We start from the raw sequence: 11946 nt of genomic DNA on the forward strand, positions 1-11946 counted from the left end.
CCTAGGTGCCTCATACAGTGCTTGTCATCAAAAGGAAACACAAAGAAAGAGAATGGATTTTATTTAATGAAGCGGGGTTGATTGTGGCAAAGTGTAAAAAGTGGAATTAATTTAGAAGCTGATATAAACAATGTGCTTTAGACTAAATTGGTCCTATAAAAAAAGAAAAATATATATATTTGTTTGAAATCATGTCCCATTCAAACAAATATATATTTGTTTGAATTCATGTTTAATGTTCATGAATATATACATAAGCAAATACATACAAGAGAAAGCTACAATTTGCTTTGCAGCAGAACTGTGTCCTGTTCTTAATTAAATGGAAAGAATGAAAGACAATCACCAGGGATGGGGGGTTGGGATGGCTGTGGTTTGGAGGCATGGTTGGTATTTATTAGTAAAAAATGGAAGAGAAGGTGTCATAAACTTAAACTAGGGAGGTCCAATACTAACTAAGTCACAAGATTTTCTCTATGGACTGAGTTAAGCCCCTTAACAACTTCTCTGTTTTATTCTCTCCATCTGTTTTACCAGACTATTGGGAGGATTATTTAGTTAATGTTGAGGACTATGTTTATCAATTCCACAAAACGTCTGTTATTTAATGATGAGAGAACTCTAAACGACGCAGCGGGAGTATCACAGGGGTTAGCAACAGCGTTATTGTCAGTTGAGTCCTTTAGAGACCCACAGGACAAAATATGATATGCAGCTCTCGGAGCATTTGGAATTGTGTTTCAATAATTATTTCTCCTTCTAACTCCTCAAGTCAATTGGGTTTTCTACTTTGTGGGCTTGACAAGGAATTTGTTTTTTATGATGGTAAAATTTTTGAGTGGTCTCAAAATTATCCTCAAAATGATTTCTCTAAATAGAAATTACAGTGACATCATGCACTGCAAGGTGACAACCTGTCTTTGTACCTACCTATATAAGTGAATTCTTCACTTTACCTACTTATCCAAGATGCTTCTCTTTTTCTTTAGTGAAAGAAACAGTCTAATTTTTAGTAACTTGATCCTAAACCAAAGACTAGGAAGCCCCCAATATATCACATTTAAATGTAATTTTCCATAGAACATAGAACACAGAGAAACTCAGACTTTGATATAATAACGTATGCTGATTGTTTCAAAAAGAAAATGATCTCCTTTGTAAATCTGCAGTTTTAAAATTCCATAATAGTTATAATCCTGACTTAGTGAAGATGAAAATAGAGCTCAATATGCTACAGCATACCTCCAATTTCCAGTTCTAGAATATTAAGTCAGCACTTTGTAATCTGAAACCAAATCTGAACCTTCCTACTTCAAAAAAAAAAGGACCATAGGGAAGAAGAATATTCCAATTCACTCTTAATCAGTGTAAAATATCTCAGACTCACAATAAAGCCTGGTAAATAAAATCTCCGCTAAAATGAAACCTCCATATGAGGTAAATCAGTTCTTTCAGGTCAGTAGGGTACCATTTGGTAAATTACCTCTGTTTCCTCCTCCCACTAGAGAATGTTATTACCTCACATATGTGGGCTAGTAATGCTCACCAAGCATCAAACTCTCCTGTATTGCTCCAAGGATCATGCCCAGTTTGAATAAGACTGAAAATATTATTAATGGGTAATTTAGACTTTAGGCCTGAGGCTAAGTTCATGCTGTTACGCGGTCAGGATATTGGCACTTTCCCTTCTTTAATTTATGTTTGCACAACAGTGACATGAACTAAGTTTGACTGTTCTTCCAGAAATCTGGCCCAAATCCCTCTTTGTGTGGCTTTAATTTGCACCCTTCATAGTATTTCTGTGTATTATACTTGCTTGCATACCAGGTTTGAATGGAATCTAAGATATGATTGAAAAGAGTTCTATTTTTATAATTCAAAATTAATCATGCCCCAGCAATGCGAACATGGTTCTCTGGGTGGTAATCCTGGAGTTAAATGTTCTCATTCGAAAACAAAAATACGCATTTGTGATCTTTATTGAAGGTCATCGTGTATACAGAGTGTGTGCTTAGCATGATTTCAGAGCATTATTCCAGTAATTTCAACTGTGCTGCATATTAATTCAGGAGCTAGATTACATATCAGAATAATAAACAGAGTCGACATTTGATGCTTTCCAATGTGAAAGAGGGTGTGGTACTGGAGATTTCAAGGAAGGGTCAGCAAGGGCCCAAGTGAAACTTTTTAGAAAGTGAAGACTGAGAGAGAGATTCTGCAACCTGACTGCTTAATAATTCTTGTCTTTTTTCCATTTGAACTATTATAGGAGCTTATAGTAGGTAAGCTCCTATTTCTTTGAACTGAAACTCACTCCTGGAAAAATTAGGATGCCTGATTTAGGTGCTCCAACGTAAATTTCACAGTTCAGCACCCTCCATTTCTGCTCACTGTTTTCTCCTATCAGTTGTGTTCTCCTTCTTATCTCCTCTTACACTCACAATGCAAATCCTGCCTCTTGCTCTTGTCTGCCCAAAAAAATCTGCTATGAGTCCTAGCATCAGTCTCAGCTGGGATCTTTATTCATGTGCCAGTGATTATCTGAATGGACTACAGGCTGAGGTTCCCCTCAACCCCCAAAAAATCAATGATTTAAATTGGTATATGTATGTGTATAGATGGTTTTCTAGGTAACATTTACATTTTAATAGTGTCCTTTAACAATTTGAACTAAAGACAGTGCTAACCAATTTTTTGATATGTGCTCAACATTGTTTGAAGCACTTTGTTCATACAATAATGAAGTTTCATGTATTTATCATATACAATAAGATGCTTTAAAGTATATATATGTTGTGGAATGACAAAATTCCAGCTAACTAGCATATGCATCACTACCAGATTTGTAGTGAGCACATTACATCCACTTTGCCAGAATTTTTCAAGAACATGATACATTGCTAACTATAGACAACATGTTTTACAATAGATTTCTTAAATTTATTTCTCCTACCTAACAAAGATTTTTTTTTTTAATTTTTTGACCAATATCTCCTCAGCTTCCCCATCCTTCCAACACCCCAGCCCTGGTAACTACCAATCTACTCTACTTATATGAGTCCACATATGAGTGAGATCATGCAATATTTAATTTTCTATGCCTGGCTTATTTCACTTAACATAATGTCCTCCAGTTTCATCTATGTTGTTGCAAATGATAGAATGATTATGGATTAATGCTAATGATGGCTGGATAGTATTCCATTGTGTATTCATACCACATTTTCTTTGTGCATTTATCCATGGGTGGACACTTAGATTAATTCTATACTTTGGCTATCGTGAATCATGCTGTAATAAAAATGGGAGTTCCGATATCTCTTCAGCATACTGAGTTCATTTTTGTTTTGAATATAAACCTATTAGGGATTGCTGTATCATGTGGTAGTTCTATCTTAAATGTTTTGAGGGATTTTTATACTGTATTCCATAACGGCTGTACTAATTTACACTCTCACAAACAGTGTGCAAGGGTTCCCTTTTTTCCGCATCCTCTCCAACCATTGTTATCGCTTGACATTTTGATAATAGCCATTCTAACAAGTATGAGGTAATAGCTCATTGGGGCTTTAATTTGCATTTCCCTGATGACTAGCGATGTTGAACATATTTTTTTATATACCTATTGCCATTTGTACATCTTTTGAGAAATGTCTATTTCAGGTCTTTGTCCATTTTTAAATTGTTATTTGCTTTTTTGCTATTGAGTCATTTCAGCTTCTTGTATATTTTTGATATTAACCCCTTATCACATATATTTTGCAACTATTTTCTTTGATTATATATGTTGTCTTTTCACTCTGTTGATTATTTCCTTTGCTATACAGAAGCTTCTTAGTTTACTGCAATGCTATTTATCTATTTGGATTATTATTATTTTTTTTTCATGATGAATCATGCAATGCAGAACCTTTAATAACAAAAGCTTTAAGGACTCAGGAAGGACAAGGTGGCCATCCAGGTTCTTCATGAGCCCATGCTTAACATTAGACTTATGTCCTCTTGAATACCAGCTGTTTCTCTAATTCAGGTGCATAGCACTGATAACTAATAAGTTATCACAGGTAATTCGACTTAGACCAGGGAGTTCATTCCAATTGTATATTTAAACAACTTCAGTATTGGCTGATTGATTTAGCACGATAATATAGAGTTTGATTTTGAAAGGTTAAATACCAAAGGTTTAAAACATTGGATATTACAAAATAGAATCTTAAGTTACCAAAAGTCATTCATTTGGTCAAACTGATAACTCAAAAATTTTTTAAAGGAAAAAATATTATTCTGATAGAGAAGAGACCCAGCTTTCCAAACAAGACCCAAAGAAGATAGCATGAGGCCAACTGATTCTGTCTCCTTTCTTTCCTTCTCCCTCCTTTTTTATAGTTTACTTAAGAAGTAAACAAAACCCTTTCATTATGTTTTGATATTACATAAAAATCCTTTTAAAAGAGAAACCAAATTTTATGTTTCCATTAGTGTATTTTTAATGATAAAGCTAGGTTTTAGTAACATTTTATAAATCTGTTCAGTTTTAATTAGTTTGACCATAAGGTAAGATTTTAATAAACCTTTTATAACCCTTTACATTTTTTTTTTTCCCTCAGAGCTGAACAATGTTCTAAGAAAACTCTGTTGTGCTTTTATTCCAATGTCCAATTTATGGGGGAAAAAAACAACAATAACAATCCCATTTTAACTTTAGCCACTAGGTTCACACATAGAATCTCTTATAATTAACTTTCATAAACATTCTACAACTTGTTCAAACTTTTAGCTTTAATTTAAAACAATCTTTAACTCTCTAACTTAGGCAAAAATCTACATTCTCATAGTTTCTTATAATCTCTTACAAAAACACGTTTCATTCTCCTTATACAACTTGCATGCAAACCTATTTTTCCAGTAGTCTCAATTGCATATTACAATGTTAACTCTTATCAATTTTTATTTTTGGTGAAAATCTTGGTAAGTAAGAGATTTTAATTATGTACTAGGTGTGGAGTCTGGGACCCAGACAGAAATGCAGATAAAGTCTGACTCTTTCCAATCTCTAACTCCACGTGTCCCAGGACTTAGCTAGCTGTAAGCAGGCAAACTATACAGTTAAGAGCCATATTAGTATTTTATGAAGCATTTAGGAGGCCTAATGTTAAATTGTATAACATTTCTGGCATAAATTCCCTTTTATAAATTATTTCACGACTTTCACAGACCATGAACAACATGTTTAGACTTTCTGACTTGCCCTAAACATTCCTCGTTTTAAACAACCACTCATTTTACTTTAGGACAAGAATTTACTATACGACATTCTTTCTTATATAAAATCTCTTTTCTGTATAACCTTCTTTTCATAGCTAGGGGGCATGGGTAATTCCAGATATCCCCAGGCCTTATGTAGAATGTAATGTCTCCAAAATAAATTGAACAATTTTCAAATGTCAAAGTAGTTTATAATCTTAAAGCATTTAGCAAACCTAATATCTGACTTGCATAATTTAGAAAAAATGTCTTTATTTTATTAATAATTTTTAAAGTTGTCTTTATTTCCCCAATATTACAAAAGTTACATGAACTAAAAGGTACTGCAGTTTTTATTTTGCTTTCAATATATTTGGTTTAAGTGCTTATTTTTGCTTAAGCCAATTAATTAGAGCTCTTATATATAAACATTACACACAACATATATATAATCACACAGAGAGACAGACAGAATAAGATTACTACAGTAGTTATAAGATTTTTCATTTCCTAGTTTTTAAGTTTCTTAACTGATTATTGGCTTTATGGTGTAGTCCTCACAAGCACAGGGCCAAGAAAGGGGTTTCTCATGCCTCTTGTTTTTCCTAAGGGGTCCTGGGTGTTAAAAGCCGGAATATCCACTTTTAACGAAGCTGACTTTTAAGCATAGCACTCTGTAATAAAGACCTTTTAAAATTTCTGATTACCTGATTTTAGGCAGGCCAAACGGCTGATATTTCTGGCTTTTGAACTTTACCAAAGGTAACCTCCCAGGTACTCAAGGAAGAAAAATTTAAGATAGACTATGGAGGAGAAGAGACTAGACAAGGTTATACAGATATTAAATGAGAAAGGAATTACTTCCTAAGCAGGAAATCAAACCCAGACCACCACTGTGAAATGGCCAGAATCTTGGTCCCTGAGCTACAGCATAGGGAGGTCTTTATTGAACTTCCCAGAAGAAGTCTAGAGTAGTTAATTTTGAGTTTCCAAAGCCTTTTAACTACTCAAGATAATTTTTAGAGCTACGACATAAACTCTAAAATTCCTGTTCCTGGAAGGCAGAGACCAACAGAAAGTTGCCACGCGGTTACAAGATCAAGCTCCCAAGGACATAAAACAAGATTGAGACCCCATCCAGTTTTTTTGTTTGTTTGTTTCAGGGACCTGCAGCAAAGTTTGTCACTGACCAACTTGCTGGGTCATGTTGAGCAGCAAGCTTATGAGTTCCTAAGCCCAGGTTTTATTCTACGGAACCCCTTTGACTCAGAAAAACGAATTCATAGCACAAATACATCAGTTTAAGACTAGCCTCCGAATTCTTTTTCTCATTAATCAAAACTTTACAGAAGAGAGAAACAGTGATTTTTACCATTCATTCAACCATTTGCATAGAGAGAGAGAAGCCAGAAATCTGACTGGTAAGAAACTCTCTTACCCTTTTGCCAGCATGCTAGGCTTCTGGGTTCCCTTTTCTTGAGCAGCCCTAGTGACCCAGTTTGCCACACCGTCTCCCAGGGGACCAAACCACACTATAAAGGAAAATTAGCTTTTTTCATTCTGTCCAGAGCAAAATACATGTGATAAAACATAAATTATTAGCTACTCTGCTTAGCACCCAATATCGAACAGGCAAGGCTTAAATCTGCCCTCAGATGGGTCCCATCATCTTTAACCAAACCTCCGACTAGCAGTTTCTACACCTGGTGTCTGGGCAAGATAGTTGCCCTGAGTAATAGAAAAGACAAAAAAGGGCAAGAAGAGAGAGAAAAACATTGCTTGTTGCAGGGTGGAGAAGGTGAAATGCTCAGGCAGGCCAGAGAAAGACCCACCCATTTCAGCAGTACTGAAAAGTTCAGGAAGCTGCAGCTGCTGTCATGAAGGGATTTTTTCTAGTAGTCCCATAAACTCCCAAGTTTCCCCTTTTTGGGGAGGAAGAAGCTCCCCATGCCCCACTATCCTGTAGATGCCTAATTCTGTCAGTCATAGTTGTCAGCAAAGAGCGCAAAGCAGATTATTCCAAAGAGAACAGCAGTTGCCATCCTGTAGTGTCAAACCTGTTCTTAGCCAAAAGGGACTTCACCGAGAGCCCTCATTTTTAAATGTACTTCAATGCATTGTTGTTCATTTGGAACATTCCACTGTAAGTTATCTTTAGTAAGATTTTGCCGTTTCTATAAGACTTCGCTGCCTCCCATGCCTAATGTACAACCCAGAAGAAACTCAGTTTTCCAGAAATTAAGGATCCCATTTTTACCTAAAATATTGGCTTTACTCTCAGGATCTCTTGATTAACTTAGCCAGTGATTTTTTTTCCCTACTTAAGCAGGCAAGAAAAATAAAACAAAGGGGGTAGAGCAAAAAATTCCCTGTGAATTTTCAAAAACCAAATTTTATAACCCCTGCATTTTCACTGCTTACTACCTTTCCTTTCTGACCCAGTCAGATGTAAGTGGCCTCTAACTGGAACCAAGCCAGTTAATTCCTAGATGAATTCCATTCCTGGACCCAGTCCAGTTTCTGTCTCAACTCCAAACCCAGTTTGGATCAGAAATTTGCTCAAAGAAACTCAGAGAGCTCAAAACACAAATCTGTGGAGCTCCGAAATCCAAGAGGGAGCTTACCCATAATCCCCAGCGGCTCTGAGAGATCTATGGATACAAGAGGGTCCTGCAGGTACCTTGCGTGTTCACTCAGCGCTCCTGGGTGTCTCTAGAAGCTCCACTTCGGATTCCGCTTTTGACACCATCTGATAAAAGAATAACGTCAGCCAAATTAAATTTAAAGTTTAATTGAGCAATGAATGATTCACGAATGGGGAAGCCCCCAGAATCCGAGCAGATTCACAGGGGTGCCTCCCAATCAGAACAAATTTATAGACAAAAAAAGGTAAAGTGACTAACAAGAATCGGAAGTGAGGTGTAGAAACAGCGGGATTGGTTACAGCTAGGTGTTTGCCTTATTTGAACCCAATTTGAACATTCAGCAGTCTATGAGTGGTTGAAGTATGGCCGCAGGGATTAGTGAACACTCAGCTGTTGTTACTGGTGTATACTATTAAGTTAGGTTTTCAATTTTGCCTGACTATTAAGCTAGGTTACAGTTCATCCACAAGGACTCAAATATAGAAGTAAGGAGTGTTCTTTAACAGTTGATATATTTCTTTTTATGCCAGTGCAATGTTGTCTTGGTTACTATAGCTCTGTAATGTATTTTGAAATCAAGTAGTGTGATGCTTCCAGCTTTGTTCTTTTTCCTCAAAATTGATTTGGCTATTTGAAATATTTTGTGGTTCTATAAAAATTTGAGGATTTTTTTTTCTACTTTTGTCCTTCATTTTGTTAATGTGATGTATCATATTTATTAATTTATATATGTCGAACCATTCTGGAATCCCTGGTATGAATCAATGATAAATGGTATTTTAAATGCGCTATTGAATTTGGTTTGCTGACATGATGTTAAGGATTTTTGCTTCTATGTTAATCAGGGATATTGGCCTGTAGTTTTCTTTTTTGTATAGTTTCCTTGTGCCTGGTTTAACGTATAGTTTCCTTGTGCCTGGTAAAGCTGACCTTGTAATATGAATATAGAAGTAGTCTCCCCTCCTCAAATTTTTGAGTGAGCTTAAGAAGAGTTAGTATTGGGGGCGGAGCAAGATGGCCGAATAGGAACAGCTCCAGTCTCCAACTCCCAGCGCCAGCGACACAGAAGACCGGTGATTTCTGCATTTTCAACTGAGGTACTGGGTTCATCTCACTGGGGAGAGCCGGAGGATCGGTGCTGGTCAGCTGCTGCAGCCCGACCAGCGAGAGCTGAAGCAGGGCGAGGCATCGCCTCACCTGGGAAGCGCAAGGGGGAAGGGAATCCCTTTTCCTAGCCAGGGGAACTGAGACACACAACACCTGGAAAATCGGGTAACTCCCACCCCAATATTGCGCTTTAAGCAAACAGGCACACCAGGAGATCATATCCCACACCTGGCTGGGAGGGTCCCACGCCCATGGAGCCTCCCTCATTGCTAGCACAGCAGTCTGTGATCTACCGGCAAGGCAGCAGCTAGGCTGGGGGAGGGGCGCCCGACATTGCTGAGGCTTAAGTAGGTAAACAAAGCTGCTGGGAAGCTCCAACTGGGTGGAGCTCACAGCAGCTCAAGGAAACCTGCCTGTCTCTGTAGACTCCACCTCTGGGGACAGGGCACAGCTACACAACAACAACAACAACAACAAAAAAGCAGCAGAAAGCTCTGCAGACGCAAACGACTCTGTCTGACAGCTTTGAAGAGAGCAGTGGATCTCCCAACACGGAGGCTGAGATCTGAGAAGGGACAGACTGCCTGCTCAAGTGGGTCCCTGACCCCTGAGTAGCCTAACTGGGAGACATCCCCCACTAGGGGCAGTCTGACACCCCACACCTCACAGGGTGGAGTACACCCCTGAGAGGAAGCTTCCAAAGCAAGAATCAGACAGGTACACTCGCTGTTCAGAAATATTCTAGCTTCTGCAGCCTCTGCTGCTGATACCCAGGCAAACAGGGTCTGGAGTGGACCTCAAGCAATCTCCAACAGACCTACAGCTGAGGGTCCTGACTGTTAGAAGGAAAACTATCAAACAGGAAGGACACCTACACCAAAACCCCATCAGTACATCACCATCATCAAAGACCAGAGGCAGATAAAACCACAAAGATGGGGAAAAAGCAGGGCAGAAAAGCTGGAAATTCAAAAAATAAGAGCACATCTCCCCCGGCAAAGGAGCGCAGCTCATCGCCAGCAACGGATCAAAGCTGGACGGAGAATGACTTTGACGAGATGAGAGAAGAAGGCTTCAGTCCATCAAATTTCTCAGAGCTAAAGGAGGAACTACGTACCCAGCGCAAAGAAACTAAAAATCTTGAAAAAAAAGTGGAAGAATTGACGGCTAGAGTAATTAATGCAGAGAAGGTCATAAACGAAATGAAAGAGATGAAAACCATGACACGAGAAATACGTGACAAATGCACAAGCTTCAGTAACCGACTCGATCAACTGGAAGAAAGAGTATCAGCGATTGAGGATCAAATGAATGAAATGAAGCGAGAAGAGAAACCAAAAGAAAAAAGAAGAAAAAGAAATGAACAAAGCCTGCAAGAACTATGGGATTATGTAAAAAGACCAAATCTACGTCTGATTGGGGTGCCTGAAAGTGAGGGGGAAAATGGAACCAAGTTGGAAAACACTCTTCAGGATATCATCCAGGAGAACTTCCCCAACCTAGTAGGGCAGGCCAACATTCAAATCCAGGAAATACAGAGAACGCCACAAAGATACTCCTCGAGAAGAGCAACTCCAAGACACATAATTGCCAGATTCACCAAAGTTGAAATGAAGGAAAAAATCTTAAGGGCAGCCAGAGAGAAAGGTCGGGTTACCCACAAAGGGAAGCCCATCAGACTCACAGCAGATCTCTCGGCAGAAACTCTCCAAGCCAGAAGAGAGTGGGGGCCAATATTCAACATTCTTAAAGAAAAGAATTTTAAACCCAGAATTTCATATCCAGCCAAACTAAGTTTCATAAGTGAAGGAGAAATAAAATCCTTTACAGATAAGCAAATGCTTAGAGATTTTGTCACCACTAGGCCTGCCTTACAAGAGACCCTGAAGGAAGCACTCAACATGGAAAGGAACAACCGGTACCAGCCATCTCAAAAACATGCCAAAATGTAAAGACCATCGAGGCTAGGAAGAAACTGCATCAACTAATGAGCAAAATAACCAGTTAATATCATAATGGCAGGATCAAGTTCACACATAACAATCTTAACCTTAAATGTAAATGGACTAAATGCTCCAATTAAGAGACACAGACTGGCAAACTGGATAAAGAGTCAAGACCCATCAGTCTGCTGTATTCAGGAGACCCATCTCACACGCAGAGACATACATAGGCTCAAAATAAAGGGATGGAGGAAGATTTACCAAGCAAATGGAGAACAAAAAAAAGCGGGGGTTGCAATACTAGTCTCTGATAAAACAGACTTTAAACCATCAAAGATCAAAAGAGACAAAGAAGGCCATTACATAATGGTAAAGGGATCAATTCAACAGGAAGAGCTAACTATCCTAAATATATATGCACCCAATACAGGAGCACCCAGATTCATAAAGCAAGTCCTTAGAGACTTACAAAGAGACTTAGACTCCCATACAATAATAATGGGAGACTTCAACACTCCACTGTCAACATTAGACAGATCAACGAGACAGAAAGTTAACAAGGATATCCAGGAATTGAACTCATCTCTGCAGCAAGCAGACCTAATAGACATCTATAGAACTCTCCACCCCAAATCAACAGAATATACATTCTTCTCAGCACCACATCGTACTTACTCCAAAATTGACCATATAATTGGAAGTAAAGCACTCCTCAGCAAATGTACAAGAACAGAAATTATAACAAACTGTCTCTCAGACCACAGTGCAATCAAACTAGAACTCAGGACTAAGAAACTCAATCAAAACCGCTCAACTACATGGAAACTGAACAACCTGCTCCTGAATGACTACTGGGTACATAACGAAATGAAGGCAGAAATAAAGATGTTCTTTGAAACCAATGAGAACAAAGATACAACATACCAGAATCTCTGGGACACATTTAAAGCAGTGTGTAGAGGGAAATTTATAGCACTAAATGCCCACAAGAGAAAGCAGGAAAGATC

The sequence above is a fragment of the Theropithecus gelada genome, chromosome 3 (genome assembly GCF_003255815.1).
Source record: "Theropithecus gelada isolate Dixy chromosome 3, Tgel_1.0, whole genome shotgun sequence".
NCBI classification, from domain to species: Eukaryota; Metazoa; Chordata; class Mammalia; order Primates; family Cercopithecidae; genus Theropithecus; species Theropithecus gelada.